The 7,650-nt window shown below is 40.6% G+C and overlaps 1 protein-coding gene across 7 annotated transcripts in view; it reads left to right on the top strand.

Annotated features, from left to right (window-relative positions):
- Positions 1 to 778: 778 nt before the first annotated feature.
- The window catches only part of osbpl5 (oxysterol binding protein-like 5), a 75,622-nt gene continuing 68,750 nt past the window's right edge, over positions 779 to 7,650 (top strand). For 4 of the 7 annotated variants that reach the window (XM_069181490.1, XM_015338374.2, XM_015338370.2 and 1 more), the window contains exon 1: positions 1,257 to 1,434. The gene's annotated coding sequence lies outside the window, so the exon portion shown is untranslated. The other 3 variants (XM_006642562.3, XM_015338375.2, XM_015338368.2) reach the window with 2 other exon arrangements.

Genomic DNA, 7,650 nt, shown 5'->3' with positions numbered 1-7,650 from the left:
ACAACCAGAGGAAATATCTCATGCTACTTTTAAAATGCTGTTTTGCAGATATAGTATACATTTTAAAACAGAATCGTTCTTGGTCCTCCGTACAAGACCGTGTTCACTCAGGCTCTAGAAGGTCAGAGTTGCGATCCTGTGACCCACACTGCTGATAGTAAGGAATCTCTGCTTGGCCCCCTAGCTTGCTGTTACCATAGAAACGGGAGACTGTAAATGATGGAGATAAAAATAAATTGGAGGCTTAACCTAAACTCATTTAAAGGTTAATTTTACAAAGGAATTATTTATTAGGTCATAAATGTCAAACGTTTGTAAAAATTAGATATCCAACACCGCAAACGCGTGTTTTTATTGTATTGTTAGGTCATGTCTTTACGTTGGCAAATCGTTTTTGTTTTTCACGAAGTTCATAAACAGGAAGGTTTGCGTCGCCATTTCACTGCACAAATAGTTCACCTTACTTTCAAAACAGTGTGAAAACTTTTTTTTTTTTGCTCCTCGTAATGCAGCGCTGACAAACCGGTTGTAAGAAGCGCTGATCCAAACAAATCCCTCAGTTAAAAAAAGGGACGCGATAGACTGTCTCTGGGTGGTACTGTTTGTTGCATTCGCATGCAATATACTATATATACACTTCCTTTTTTCTCCCTACCTTTTGAAACGTAATGTTAGAGTTCTGGAAAAGAAGGAGGTTTTCTCCGGCGTGCACGGCGCTTTGCATTACGCCCTCCAGCCGAGCGTGGCTTATTAATAAATCAAGCCAGTTCCGTGCTCCGCTCCACGTTTGCAGCGCTTCTCCGCTCCACAGTGTTGTGCGCTCTCCTCTGAAGTTCTCTGGTATTTCCTGCTATTGCCTCCCAGAACAGCTGTACTGCCCTGGCTTTCGGGTGTGAGTGCTTGCTGGCCCGCTATCTTTCTCATTCCGCCACTGTTGCAAACGCAGCCCCGGCTACCAGGAGACAAGCCCAGCTCTCCGGCTCGTCGCAGGGATTGCTCGCCTCATTTGGGGTTTTTTTTTTTTGGTTTTAAAAATTGGGTTCTCCGTGTTTTCCTTCTCTTATTTTTGGACAGCTGGAGTCGAGAGCTGAGGGTGCGGGAACAATCAATGTGCTGATGAATCACGTCCAGTCCCTCCAGCCGGCAGCTGTCCTGCGAAAAGGCAATGACTGATCCAAGCGGTGGTCTTCGTTATCGGCGATAACCCCGGCGCTGAGGTCGGCTGAGACAGCAAGCGAAGGTGGCTGTATTTTCTTTATCTGTGTTTCTCGGTTTGATGGCCAGACGTGGGACAAACTGATGCTTCCAATAGAACTTTGTGTTTCTGAAAGAAAAATGCATTGAAGTTATTTGGATACAGCTGTCTCTTTGGTTGAAGACAGTTACTGGGTACATCTCTCCAAACATACAGTACACAGGACGTCTGTTCTGCAGGTAAAATGTGTATAGTTTTATGTTGTGGGCATACCGTGAATTTGAATGACTCAGGGATGAAACATTGGTTAGACATGATGTTTTAATATCGACATTTAATGCTTCAAATTTCAAATATATTTACGTTTCTAAAATGCATTTGAACCGTTTGTGCAAATTATCTGCCTATACAGTACCAAGTGAACACATGTACAACAGATATGGAAGTAATTTATCATTCCGGTTACATTTCATGTTTTTTTTTTCTTATTAGGCGTCTTTCACGCGTTTTTAATTTTAAATATTTGGAATTGGAGCATTTTTCCGCCACGAGAAGACGCCGCATGAACGCCGTCATAAGCACACCTAACTCTCAACAACTGGTTGTGGCCGTCAGGTGTAGGAGCTAGTCGTATCGGGCATGTCATCCTACACCAAATTGCTTTCCTGGTTCGCTGTACCTTGGTCCCCCTACAAAATAAAATACCCATTCAAAGGGACTCGTGGGTCAGGCAGGTGTGGGTACAGGTGAAGAGACCTGGAGGGATGGTGATGTGTTTCGTGTACAGCAGCTACACGATGAGCTGGGATGAGTGACTGTCCAGCTTTGCTACATTTCTTTTTCCCGAGCAGCAGGGGCGTCTCGGGGCTGCGCTCAGCCTCTACCCTGTTCACCCGAACAATTTTGTGCCTTCGTGACGTTTCGTTATACACGAACTGGCAGGGGGGGGGAATTATTTTTTTTTTTTAGAAGGAAGAGAGAAATCATCTGTGTCGTGATTTTGTTTCCGTTGCGAATTATTCACGAAGCATTTAAAACAACCCACATTACGGTGTTAAAAAGCGTGATATTTGCGTTATGCATAAGACGAGGGATGCCAGAGGAGATTCTAGAATCTTCACAGCAGCTATCACACTGCGCCGGGTGTGAAATACTGTACTGTTGGCTACTGCAAACTCACGTAATCGTCTTACACCTATTTTTTTCTGTGATTTGTTCACGGTGCAACGAAGATTTGCAACAATGAAACCGGATTGGCTTAATATTAAATCCGTATTTAAAAGTGAAACATTACGTTTGTTAGTTATAATGTATTGTATATTGGCATCCCTCCATATCCATTAGGAAGTGTCTGTACTGTGTGAATTCGATAAGTACGTCAAATCGGGATCATTTTAGTGCTGGGGTTTCCTTTTAAAAACTTGCCTGTTCTCTCTACCTGGCGATGTTTTGTATTGTACGACTGCATGCAGGATCAAAGTCCGCTCTGTTGATACTGTATATGTTTGTAACAGGTGAAGACTGTTTCAATGAATTCGGTTTTATTGGCGCATAAAGCAAACCGTAGTTAACCATCTGAGTTGTTTCTCTTCTTTCATCTGATTGATTTCCAGCAGCCTGGGTCTGAGATGCAGTTAGTATCCCTGGAAGATACAGTATGTATGAAATAACGTGTTAAATACAGCATCTCCTCATACATTAATCTATATAGGGGTAGGGGTGTAACCCCGACGTCCTGGCCAAATTTCCCCTTGGCCCTTACCAATCATGGCCTCCTAATAATCCCCATCTTAAGTTGGCTACATCACTCTGCTCTCCTCCCCACTGAGAACTGATGTGTGGGGAGCGTTCTGGCGCACTATGGCTGCCATCGCATCATCCAGGTGGGGCTGCACACTGGTGGTGGAGGGGAGTCCCCATTACCTGTAAAGCACTTTGAGTAGAGTGTCCAGAAAAGCGCTACATAAGTGTAAGCAATTATTATTATTATATATGTCAACCTTTGCTGCAGGAGCTATAGTAATTACTATAACTGAATTACTGCTTTTTATTGCGTGGAGTTGGTGTCCACTTGCTATCGCTAACTTGTCGACAGAGCATTAGAGACAGGATGTTGGCACCTGTCTCTAGTGATGATTACACCCTTATGTTCAAACCCGCATGAGACGGCTTGCTTACTGAGATAGGGGAGCCCTCAGCGAACGTCTCAAGAGTCCCACGGGATACTACTTAATATACAAACATAATCACAGCCAAAAAAGCACTATAAACATTCAACAGGACACAACAACGTAGGTACTGTATGAATACAAAAAAAGGACGTGTGGAGATAGAATTTCAGAAATGTTTGATTTCTGTCAGTTTTGACTTATTTCTCCTTAATGCGTTTTCTGACTTTTCCGTGGTGTCGAATTTTTCTCATTGTCACAACAGAGAGGTTTAGTACTTTTTTTGTTCAAGCCTTGTCTGTTGACTCCTTCTGTGAGAAAAGGGAACTTGTTTACAGTGAAAGCGCAAGGTTAGATGAGCTGTCCAGACAGATTATTTGTGAAATTCAGGCCCAATGATATACAGTAACCCTTTCATCACATTAAATTACAATTATTTTATTTTATGCTGCAAGTAAAGCCCAAGATGAACGTGAATGTTAGACCTATATATTGAAATCAACAACAGTGCCATACAGTATGTCATATCATTTGAGATTAGTGCTGCTGTTATTGATTGAAATGAGGTCGTCATGGAGAGAGTAAGATTTATTTAATTATTGGATTTATCCATATTTAAAACATTCCTTTACTTCATTGAGAGCCATCCAAAAAAGAAAAAGGAATATAAGGACAGATCCTAATAAAACTGAAATTAAGCCATTTTGACCATCAGAACAGATTAGCTTCTGATATATTATGCAAAGTGACTTTCACATGTCAGAATAGTTCAGAAAGTAATCACTGTTCCTCATAATGTCTCGGGAGCCTATTCCATGCCATTACTGTATACAGAGTAAAATGTATGAGAAATGTTTTCTAATATTATCCTTTTAATGTTTCCAGTAATGCCTTCGCTGTATAGTTTCAGTGAATGCAATTTGAAATAAGTCAAAGTAATTGGATCATCTTTAATTATTCCCTTTAAAATTCAGATTCTACATTGGATCTCCTCTCAGATGTTGTTTACTGAGACTGAAAAGATTAAAAAACTTACAGCCTTCAGTCCAGTGTACAACAAGGAGTACAATTTCTACAGACCCCGTTAGTGCAATGACTGTAGGAACAGTATGTTGGTAATTAAAGTGGCCACGTTATCCTGTAAAGGGTGTACACAGAACAATACAATTCACAAAATAATGGCCTGTGAGCTACAGCATTATTGGAGCTTCTGTCCAGTGTGCTCCGTCCTGTACTTTGAGGCATAGAAGAAAGACCCAATAACATGAGCAGCCGGCGTTCCTGCTGTGTTTCTACAATGCAATGTTTACTATACGCTGCTCAGCACAGGTGTGGCATTTTCTGACTGTTGGGCCCCTTTTGAGCAGGTCACCCTCTATAGTGACCATCTACAGTACTGGCAGGTAAAAGCCAAACAAAACATGCTGTGTGTAAGATGTAAATACGTCTGCTGTTATCAACTGTTAAAAGCTGAAAGGCAGGTCAGCATACTGTATTAACTGTAGGCTTTGTCAAAGCAGAAGTACTGTGAAGTAATGTTGACTTGTTCACCAAATACATTGCGTTTCTGTTCTGGTCTGTCTGTAGACTGTTTTCTTGTTGGGATTATCTGAGCTTCAGTGTACAGTACAGAACATACAGCATGTGATTTTCTTAGATGAGAATTTTAGTTTGCTCTACAATATTAAATGCACATTACATAGTATAAATCTGTTTTCAAATCTGGGATGTTGTATTTTAATTATTTTTAGCCATTGCATTTGCAGAAGTTAAGGAGGAACTAAGAAAATGTTATTGAGATGGAGATACTGCATTGTTGTGACAAGTGGGAGATGCCTATCAACATAAACATCCTGACAGCGGCCCTTTGTGGCTGAAACTCGTGGATTGTTCATAACCAATGTCTATCGTATTTGAGTCTGCATAGAAAATGATTACCTTTTGAGAGAAAAACACTTAATGCCTAGACCTACTTTCCTTTATAACTGATTAAGAAGTCTAAGCACCCAAAAACAAACAAGTTATTCCGTGCACAAATGGTATTCTTTGATTTTAGGAGTAAAAAAATCAATTTTCACACTTACTGTATTGCTAATGGAGGAGACAAAATATCAGTCTCTCCTGGGACTCTGACCTAAACTACCTCCCTCTTCTGTGGCATACCGTTTTCACTCCCTCCCTTTCACAGTTTTCTCTGTTTTACTTCTGTCTTCCTCTCCAACTAGTCAAACCAACAGCATGGTAAGCATATATCGTATTCATTATTCAGAACAATAATAAGCCTCAGCTCTGACAAACCACAATGAAAAAATACCATTTTCTGCCCTTGGCTTTGTGCAAGATTATATTTCATAACTTTGGCTTTACGTTTCCTGTCCATAGTTTCATATAGACCTTCATTTTTGCTTTATAGTAGTGGTTAGGGAGGAGTCACTGTAATGTATAGTAATAGTATAGGCTATGCTTTAAAACATAAAAATAAAAAAGCGTCATTGAGCACTGGAACACCTGTAACTGCATATATTTTACTGCTTCATTTTTGCTGTTTTAATTGATTTGCTGCATTATCTTCTATTTTGACTCTTTTGAGGTTGCCTTTGTATACTGCCAGCTTTGAAGGACAAAAATCGAAGGTAGAATGGATATGAATATTGAGTACAGAAGATAAAGTAGCATCTTGAAATATCACATCTGTCGCAAATATACGCAACTTGAGTTTGAGCAGATTTTCTCCCGTATCAGTTTAAGCTGTACCTGGTTTGTGTGCGTCTATGTACCATACATGAATTGGCAGTGCGTGGGTGATTTATTTGGCCTGTGGTTAATTTCACAAATTGATATTGATGCATAATAACGAACTGTGATTCATCTGGGATTTATACACCTGTGTCCGTGGCTACAGTGTTGTGAAATCCCTTGATGAAAAAAACACTGCAGTTTCACCAGATGAGCTCCTTGCATAGGAACTAGTTCATTTTGATATATATGTAGTAATTTTCTCAAGACATCTTTACATTTTAAGAGTGTCTGGGCACATGCTACACAGATGTATTTTTCGAAACATGCCATTGCCTGTCAGCACTGATGCTTCATGAAGACAGTGGGATTTCTGCTGTTCAACTTTTTAATTCCACTGTTGAAATCAAATGAAAACCTCTGACAATTTTGCATTTTGACTAGCAGTGATGGCTTATTGCTCTACACATGCTAAAATCAGTTGAGGATCTGGGTTAAGAATTCAGTCCATGAGGCTGGTTGTTGTTTGTGTGAGACACGCTTGTACTGACCAGCTAAATTACTTGAGGAGCATTTCCGGTAAATTTCTGAAAGCTGTGATAATAGTAACAATGTGTGCATTCTGTTCACATATTCACGTATTCTGTAACATATGAAGGGCTACCCGGAGCTTTGGTCATAAATTGGAGATAAACATTTCATATCAGCGCAAAAGGCATGAAGGAGTCTTTCCAAAGGCTCAGAATTCCCTCGAGTTTAAAATTAAACTGTGAAGAATTCATAGGCAGAGGAGGAGGTGGGAGCGCTTTATGGATTTTATGGTGGCTGGAGCAATGCTGCCAACAAACCTGGTGTCTGAGAAATGATACAGCAGACACGACTCATCGGGACTGCAGCATTGCTCTGCTGAACCGGGGGGAAACAAGTGGAGGAGATCCCACCACTGTACTGTAGTGGATTTGAAGCTTTCTCTTTGTCATGAATCAGATGCATGTTTGCTATCCGTGCCTGGTTTATTCCACAGATTGATGTTGATAAAGCCTTTTATTGGCCTTGCAAAAATATTCCAGGCCTTTAATATTCTAGTCCCTGTGCTTGGCTGTAGGAACAGGGTTTGCCGCGATGAAGTCTGGCACAAACCCAACACAGAATGGAACGCTTTGTGTTTCGAGCAAAGGGTTCCGACTTTGTCCGAATATCTTTCCTCTTTAAAAAGCCTACACATTTGGGGCACCATTGGAAGGAATGAATACTGTACCGTACGTTTGCAAGGCACTGTGTGTTGGTGGCGGCTGGATTTGTGCCTCCCTGACTTTGCCTTTGTTTTTTGTCTTGGCTCAATTGATTGTTGACAGGTCAAATGATATGGTGTAAAAATGTTGTTTTTCAAATGTGCTTTAATTAGGCTGTTCTTGTTGACAGCCATCTTTGTTGTAATGTCTTGTCTGTGATGCTGAAATGCACTGGATAATGATCCTCTTATAAAACTTATTACTGCATCTCCTTTGATTTATGACTGAGAACCACCCCTGGCGATCAAAAATTACACAC

The sequence above is a fragment of the Lepisosteus oculatus genome, chromosome 21 (assembly GCF_040954835.1).
Source record: "Lepisosteus oculatus isolate fLepOcu1 chromosome 21, fLepOcu1.hap2, whole genome shotgun sequence".
Classification (NCBI taxonomy): Eukaryota; Metazoa; Chordata; class Actinopteri; order Semionotiformes; family Lepisosteidae; genus Lepisosteus; species Lepisosteus oculatus.
The sequence above is the reverse complement of the archived record's forward strand: the minus strand, read 5'-3'. Positions and strand labels throughout refer to the sequence as shown.